This window comes from Oreochromis niloticus, linkage group LG22, assembly GCF_001858045.2.
Source record: "Oreochromis niloticus isolate F11D_XX linkage group LG22, O_niloticus_UMD_NMBU, whole genome shotgun sequence".
NCBI lineage: Eukaryota > Metazoa > Chordata > Actinopteri > Cichliformes > Cichlidae > Oreochromis > Oreochromis niloticus.
This window is the reverse complement of record NC_031985.2, coordinates 15,720,754-15,727,847: the sequence shown is the minus strand read 5'-3', so window position 1 is coordinate 15,727,847 and position 7,094 is coordinate 15,720,754. Positions and strand designations below refer to the sequence as shown.

The 7,094-nt window shown below is 38.6% G+C and overlaps 1 long non-coding RNA gene across 2 annotated transcripts; it reads right to left on the bottom strand.

Annotated features, from left to right (window-relative positions):
• Positions 1 to 411: 411 nt before the first annotated feature.
• Positions 412 to 6,204, bottom strand: LOC102080702 (uncharacterized). 2 transcript variants are annotated; one of them, XR_002058068.2, is made up of 15 exons: positions 6,054 to 6,204; positions 5,856 to 5,926; positions 5,648 to 5,767; positions 5,394 to 5,569; positions 3,742 to 3,813; positions 3,327 to 3,495; positions 2,620 to 3,199; positions 2,245 to 2,360; positions 2,135 to 2,176; positions 1,978 to 2,049; positions 1,830 to 1,895; positions 1,614 to 1,717; positions 1,415 to 1,523; positions 1,258 to 1,328; positions 412 to 754 (listed from the first exon to the last, which is right to left on the bottom strand). It is a non-coding gene; the product is annotated as an uncharacterized LOC102080702 (long non-coding RNA). The 2 variants fall into 2 exon arrangements; XR_003215957.1 differs by lacking the exons at positions 5,856 to 5,926; positions 6,054 to 6,204 and having other exon boundaries at positions 5,648 to 5,844.
• Between the last annotated feature and the right edge of the window lie 890 nt (positions 6,205 to 7,094).

The following is a 7,094-nucleotide window of genomic DNA, read 5'->3' as shown; positions in this document are numbered from 1 at the left end:
ACGTAATTCTTCCCGTCAGAATTATGCTTCTTGCTCTTATTAACAAAGGTAGCATGTTTTGGCACGTAATTCTTCCCGTCAGAGTATGCTTCTACTTTATAATAACAAAGGTAGCATGTTTTGGCACGTAATTCTTCCCGTCAGAGTATGCTTCTAGTTTATAATAACAACGGTAGCATGTTTTGGCACGTAATTCTTCCCGTCAGAGTATGCTTCTACTTTATAATAACAAAGGTAGCATGTTTTGGCACGTAATTCTTCCCGTCAGAGTATGCTTCTACTTTGACGGGAAGAATTACGTGCCAAAACATGCTACCGTTGTTATTATAGAGTATGCTTCTACTTTATAATAACAACGGTAGCATGTTTTGGCACGTAATTCTTCCCGTCAGAGTATGCTTCTAGTTTATAATAACAAAGGTAGCATGTTTTGGCACTTGTTTGTAGAAGCAGTCTGCATGCCAAGGTGCTTAAGTTATACAGCTGTCACCATTGAAGTGATTGGAACACTTGACTATATAAACTTTGACAATGAACTCACTCCATTATAGTTACAGTATATATTTACTGAATATATTTACAGATATATATATATTTGATATTTACAGATCCAACAGAACACAGGGAGAAAGAAGTGGAAAATAAACAGTATTCATAACAATTATGCACATTTGTCGCACAAGTACTTGACCAGGCTGCTCTCATATTGAGCACATCCAAAATGTGCCCATCTGAGACAAAACTCACACTGCACCTGAAGAGGGAGAAGGGGGGGGGTGTAAGTGTGTTAACCAACATTACGAATTTCATGAGAAAATAATTACTACAGTGGCTTGCAAAAGTATTTGGCCCCCTTGAACTTTTCCACATTTTGTCAGATTGCATTCACAAACATGAATCAATTTTATTGGAATTCCACGTGAAAGAACAACGTCTCTACCTGGTAGAGACATACCCTAAAGGTCTGGCAGCTGTAATTGCAGATAAAGGTGGTTCTACAAAGTATTGGCTCAGGGGGCTGAATAATTACGCACACCCCACTTTTCAGTTATTCATTTGTAAAAATTGTTTGGAATCATGTACGACTGTCGTTCCACTCCTCACGTATACACCACTTTGTATTGGTCTTTCACGTGGAATTACAATTAAAATTGATTCGTGTTTGTGGCTGTAATGTGACAAAATGTGGAAAAGTTCAAGGGGGCCGAATAATGTTGCAAGCAACTGTATATTGCATTTGTGGTTTATTTGTTTTACCATTTCAATCATACTGGACTCAGGATCGGCTTCCAGCATGGAACAAACCACACAGTAGTCATCAGCATTACCTAGAAACACACCGGCATTCAACATAACAGTTTTTAAACAAAATTGAAAGTGCTATTCCAATACAAAAGCACATGACTCAACTTACTTTGATGTTCTAGCAGTTCGCAAGCAATTTCTGTGCGTTGCAGCCCAATGGCTTCTGGAGTGGACAGCACCCTAGTAACCTCTCCACTCATAAGGTAGTGTTCGGCAAACTGTAAAATATGTTACAGTAATTGCAATTGATTAACTTAATTCTAGTTAAATACAATAAGTACAATTAAATACAATGGCTTATTAAATACCTTCAACACTAAAACTTCACAACTGCTGGAGTCCATCTGCTTGTTGTGTGGCAGAGTCTCCATTTTCCACACTAGGTTGTCAAACCTATTTTAGGTTTGACAACCTAAAATAAAAATGGTATTTAGTAGAATATGTGTAGTACACTAACTTAAGTAAACATAATCAGTTGTAAGCATTTTCAAAATAAGAATATGCTGCTAAAAAGAACAATGTACCACAAGGATCCAGTGTGCACCGAAGTTCAGTGGGCACAACCAAATGTCCTCAGCCGGAAACAACATCTGTGGAATATTTTTAAGTTTATAAAGGTTTAGATTCATTTACATAACATGCACTATATGACCTATATAACATCTACATTACCTTGGTGACACATTTAAACTTCCCAGAAAACAGAGAGGTTGCAACAACGCAAGACAACTGATACACGGGTTCCTGAAAAATGCAAGAGGTTTTTTTAAAAGATTACATAATTGTATAAAATGCTTTTGTGAAATAACTGGCATACGTTCTTACTTGCCTTTTGTTTCCTAATGAGGCAGTGCAGGTATCCATCAATGACCTGTTTGGATTAAAAGAAGATTATTTTTACAGACCACCACTAGGACCAAAAATGATTACTTCACTTACCTCATCAGAAAGCCACCCACTGTCCTCCAGTGTGCGAAAAGAAGAGTCATACAATTTGTATGGCCCAACGACTGCCTCCACACGCCCGGTGTCTTTTGCAGCCCAAAGCCACTTCACTAAAAAACAAAATATGATAAGTTTCTTTAGTAATAACAGTTGCCATTTGAAAATCACGGTCAATGGCCAACGGGCCACAAACAGACAAGGGCCAACGGGCCAACAAAATAACCATGCCAGAGGGGAGAAATTAGCCAAAATTGGACCAACAGGTCAAAATTAGCAAGAGGGGAGAAAAAAAAAAAATTCTATCCATTCGACTAGCCAAACTGGCAACAATTGACCAACCGGTCAGAATGAGATTTTTAGCTATGCCACCTTTTTCTTGCGTGCTGGGTTTCTGGGGGGTCACTGGTACAAGCTCTTCTGGTGCTTGGACTGATTTTACCTGAGCTATTTTTGGTGCAAACTGTATGACAGAGGGTCTGTTATTTTGCAGCGCTTCAGGATGATGCTGAGGACTGCAAGGCTGCATCTCAGAAGATGGGCTACTCTCAACAGGTTCAGTTGGAGTTGAGACTTGGACAGGGTGGCTTGTTCTATAAGGTTTAATGTGGTCAATACTGTATAGACTTTTTAAAGTATTTCCCTCAGCGTTTTTCGGTCCAACACATTTTCCACTGATGTCATCAATTGTGTAGGGACCTGAAAAATCCGGTTCAAGTCTTCCTCCTTTTCGCCCACGTTTCCTCATATTTAGAAGCAGAATTTGATCCTCTACATTGTACACAACATTTTTGTACTTTTTCAGGACCCGCTTGGCGTATGCAACCTTTTGCTTGTCTTGTGACTTCGCAATGTTTTCTTGCGCAGTTTCTTTAACTGCATGTTGTGCTTCACTTTCAGACTGTACATAGTCACTGTACCTTTTGTCGTCTGGCAGAATGATGTTGGAAATCTAAAATTTTGTAGATATTAGCAATTAAAACAAGATGATATCATATTCATAAAGACATTACTGGGTTTTTTACTTAAATGGTTTCAATTCTTAGTTCTAACATAGAAAGAATTTGACAAACACTCACCGGCACTTGAGCAGGCACTTCTGATGGAAATACTGCCTCTCTTCCATACATCAGAAAAAAAGGTGAGTATTTTGTTGTGGTGTGTACTTTTGACCGCAGTGAAAACAAGGTGGGATCTAGATACAGATCCCAGTTATTCTGCTGGTCATTCACCAGTTTTCGGAGGGCTCTAAATGCAGGCATCGAAATATGTAAAGACAGTAATGAAAGTTTAATTAGAAGTAAAGAAATTAATAAATTATTAAGTAACAATTAAGTTTGAATAACATAAGTAATGTTATCAAAAACTGATAGATAACAATTTGTATAATGTACACATTAACATCGATGGTTAAAATTAGTTGGCAAACACTCCTGCCTTCATGAATATGAGCTAGAAGCATAGTTTGATGGGTAAAAGGGGCATAATATTTACCTGAATACACTGCAACGGTTGCACAGCAGTCAGTGGTTTCCCAACTTTTTGACACTGGTCACATTCCAGAATCTTTAAGGTAAAAATATTTATGGAGTTCACGTAAATGTTCAACATTCTCATTTATAAAAAAAAAACATCATTAATGATATATTCTCTAACGAACAAACAATTTAGCAGCAAAACTTTGTGTGTGTCTTCAACTCTCTGCCAGGCCTACAGGTTATTACTAGGGATGCAACGATACCAATTTTTTCAAACCGATCCGATACCGATACTTGGATCTGAGTACTTGCCGATACCGAGTACAAAATCCGATACTTCTACCACACACAAGTTAAACTTAACCAGCAGTAAAGAAACGACCCCAGACAACTCTTTAACACAAACGAAACGTTTACTGAACGTAAGGGCAGAGACAAATACTGTACAACACATCCCTTTTTTAAACTCAAATGATATTCCAATTCCTTAACCAAATGAAATACACTGTATAAATGAAATAATTCCCTTTCAAATTATATTAAACAACCCAACTTATGTTATCACCTTTTGGTAAGTGACTCACTAATATACACTCCAAAACACGTTATATAACTCCACTAAACATACAATATTCACACATGGGCCCCACACACACTCACATTCACACTTGTTGCAGGCCTGTTTGCTGCTCGCGCCGGACGATGGAGAAAAATCCTCTTCTCCCCAGTAAGAGCACAAAAGTCTGACTTACAGTTCCGTTGCTCGGTAGGTCGCCGTGTACCAGTCCCACACTAAATCCACTCCCTGCGGACCCGATGCTGTCTCAGCTACAGCGCGTTAGCCAGTCACTGTCCAGCTCTCCGACAGTCCATAACGGCTGCCTCCGTGGTGCAGCCAAGCAGTCCGGGCTAGCCTTTAGCCTCGGCGATCGTAGCTGGAAACACAGTTTTCCACGGTGGTGCGACCGTTGAAACAAAAAGTCACTTCACCCACACTCTGTTGCGAAGCTCCCACACGGTCAGCTTTCTAGTCACACACTCTTTTGTGCTAGTTAACCTCAGTAAAACTAGCCGGGTCTCTCACTTTGGTTCAGCTAACCTCGTGCATCTCTCCATGCCGTTCTCTTCTCCTCCTCCATTGCAACAGATACACAGGTCCCGTTTTATGCTACCTTCACGGGCCTCCAGAAAATTAGAACTCTGAACAATATTTTAACTCCCTTCAGAGTTACATACCATAAAATAATACTTTTATGATTAACATAACAGTTTGATTGCTCTAATTACCTGTATTTACCTTGTGACATATTACAGGGCAAATTAAATTCAGGGTACAGTTACATCACATAACTGTGAACACCTTATGTTACCGTGGCGTTCAAGTCCATGGGAATTATGAGTATCTACTCCCAAATTCGGGCTACATTAGTATCGGTTCATGGTATCGGTTAACTTTTACGAGTACGAGTACGCACACATTTTACAGTATCGGCCCCGATACCCGATACCAGTATCGGTATCGGTGCATCCCTAGTTATTACTGTAATATCACTAATTAATCATATTTATTTATATTTTGCAAGTGTACAGTTTCTCTTTTAACTGATATAAAAAAAAAATTCTTATTTTAAACGGCATTTAACAACAATGCAAACAGTTAATACATACCCATGTTTTAATGTCAACTATCATACCAAACCAGTAAAATCTGGAACACACTGCATTTAGCGTTTTGTGTGTGCCAGTGTGTCCTCCAATTGGAGATGAATGAAACTCATGAAATATCTTCCTGGCATCATCCATGGTTTTTACTACTCTTCTGGTTCCAACAAAGAGTTCTCCATCTGCAGTAGAACAATATATATTTATAAATTAATTTAACCACATATATGAGTTGTTAGTATTAACAATAAATTACTGACCCTTTTGTTGGAATTTTGAGGCATATCTTCTGAGGTTTTGCCTCTGAGCCTTGTCATATCCTGAAGGGTTGGAGCCCGCAGAAATAAACGCGTAAATCTCTTCCCACTTCTTCTCCATATCTACGAATGTAAGTAAACATTTTCTTCTGAGCTTCAATATGTGCAGTTAACAATGCAAATAATTTAACTTATTAAATAACGACATTACCGAAGCTGCGGATTCAGAAGTGTTGTGCAAATACAACGTGTCCAGTAACTTGACAGCAGACTTCACCGAAGCTGCAAATTCGACAGTTTTGTGCAGAAAGCAGATAGCGACTTTACTTTAATATTGACAAACAATCACAAAGGCTTAAAAAAACTCAAGTATCAACGTCAATAAAAAGTACTAATACTTACTACTTACCTATTTTCCTGCAAATATGACAACGGGGTAGCATTAAATCACAGCCGGATGCGCTTTGCTTCACTTTATGTGTTGTGCGCATGCGCGCACATGCTCAGGAACAACGGGTAGGACGGTTTGCGGGGTAGGAGAAATTCCCAGAACACCGGCCCACTTAGACCGCGAAGGCCGGGTCCTCAGGTGGACGCACCCTCTGAATTTGGACACCCCGGCCAGTGAAATTTAACTTATTTTTTTTCCGATAAGTAAACACTGTAAAAACCCTTTGAATGTCTCCCTAATTCTCAGGTCTCAAGGTTGGCAGGTATGTGCTAGGCTTTGGCCCACATCAGTCTAAAATTGTATGTAACCATGAAAAAAGTGTTGCCGTGTCCACCAGGACAGTATAGTATAGACAGTATAGTATAGACTTCTTCACATAGTGGACATTGAGTTGTTGTGTGGGGCACCACTAGTCCATGTCTGTTGCTGTAACAGTAGTTCATGTTTAGAATAAAAAATCCCAGCTCACTGACTTGATCAGGGCAATAGTGCCTATAATGTTGCATAATTTTACTGAGAGATCTTTTACTTTGTGGTAATCTTAGATGAGTAGTTTTATGGACAAAAACCAGCAGGTCATTCAGTGTTCCCTTAGTGCTAATGTATCAGAGATGTTGGTGTACTATAACTGAAGTAATGTTGTTAAGTCCTTAAAGTCATATTCTTTTATTGTCATGACTGTGTTTGAAGCTTTTTTATTTTTGTATGATACCTGATTTATATGGAATATGGCTGAAGTAAACTAAAGTCTAAAATCAGTCATTTGTTTAATAGTAATTTAACATTATATAATTCACATATAAAACTATGAATTGTAATTTTAAATGGTTTAAAAGCATGTAGAATAGCATATGTAGGCAAGTATATTTCTCCTTTTTTATCAAGAAGCAAAGACAAAAAGGAAAAAAAAAAAAAAAGAAATAGCGCAGGGTTCGGTGGTTGAATCATCCGTCCCCACCAATGCCAAAACCAAATCTACGCCCTTGCTCTAAGTTTACT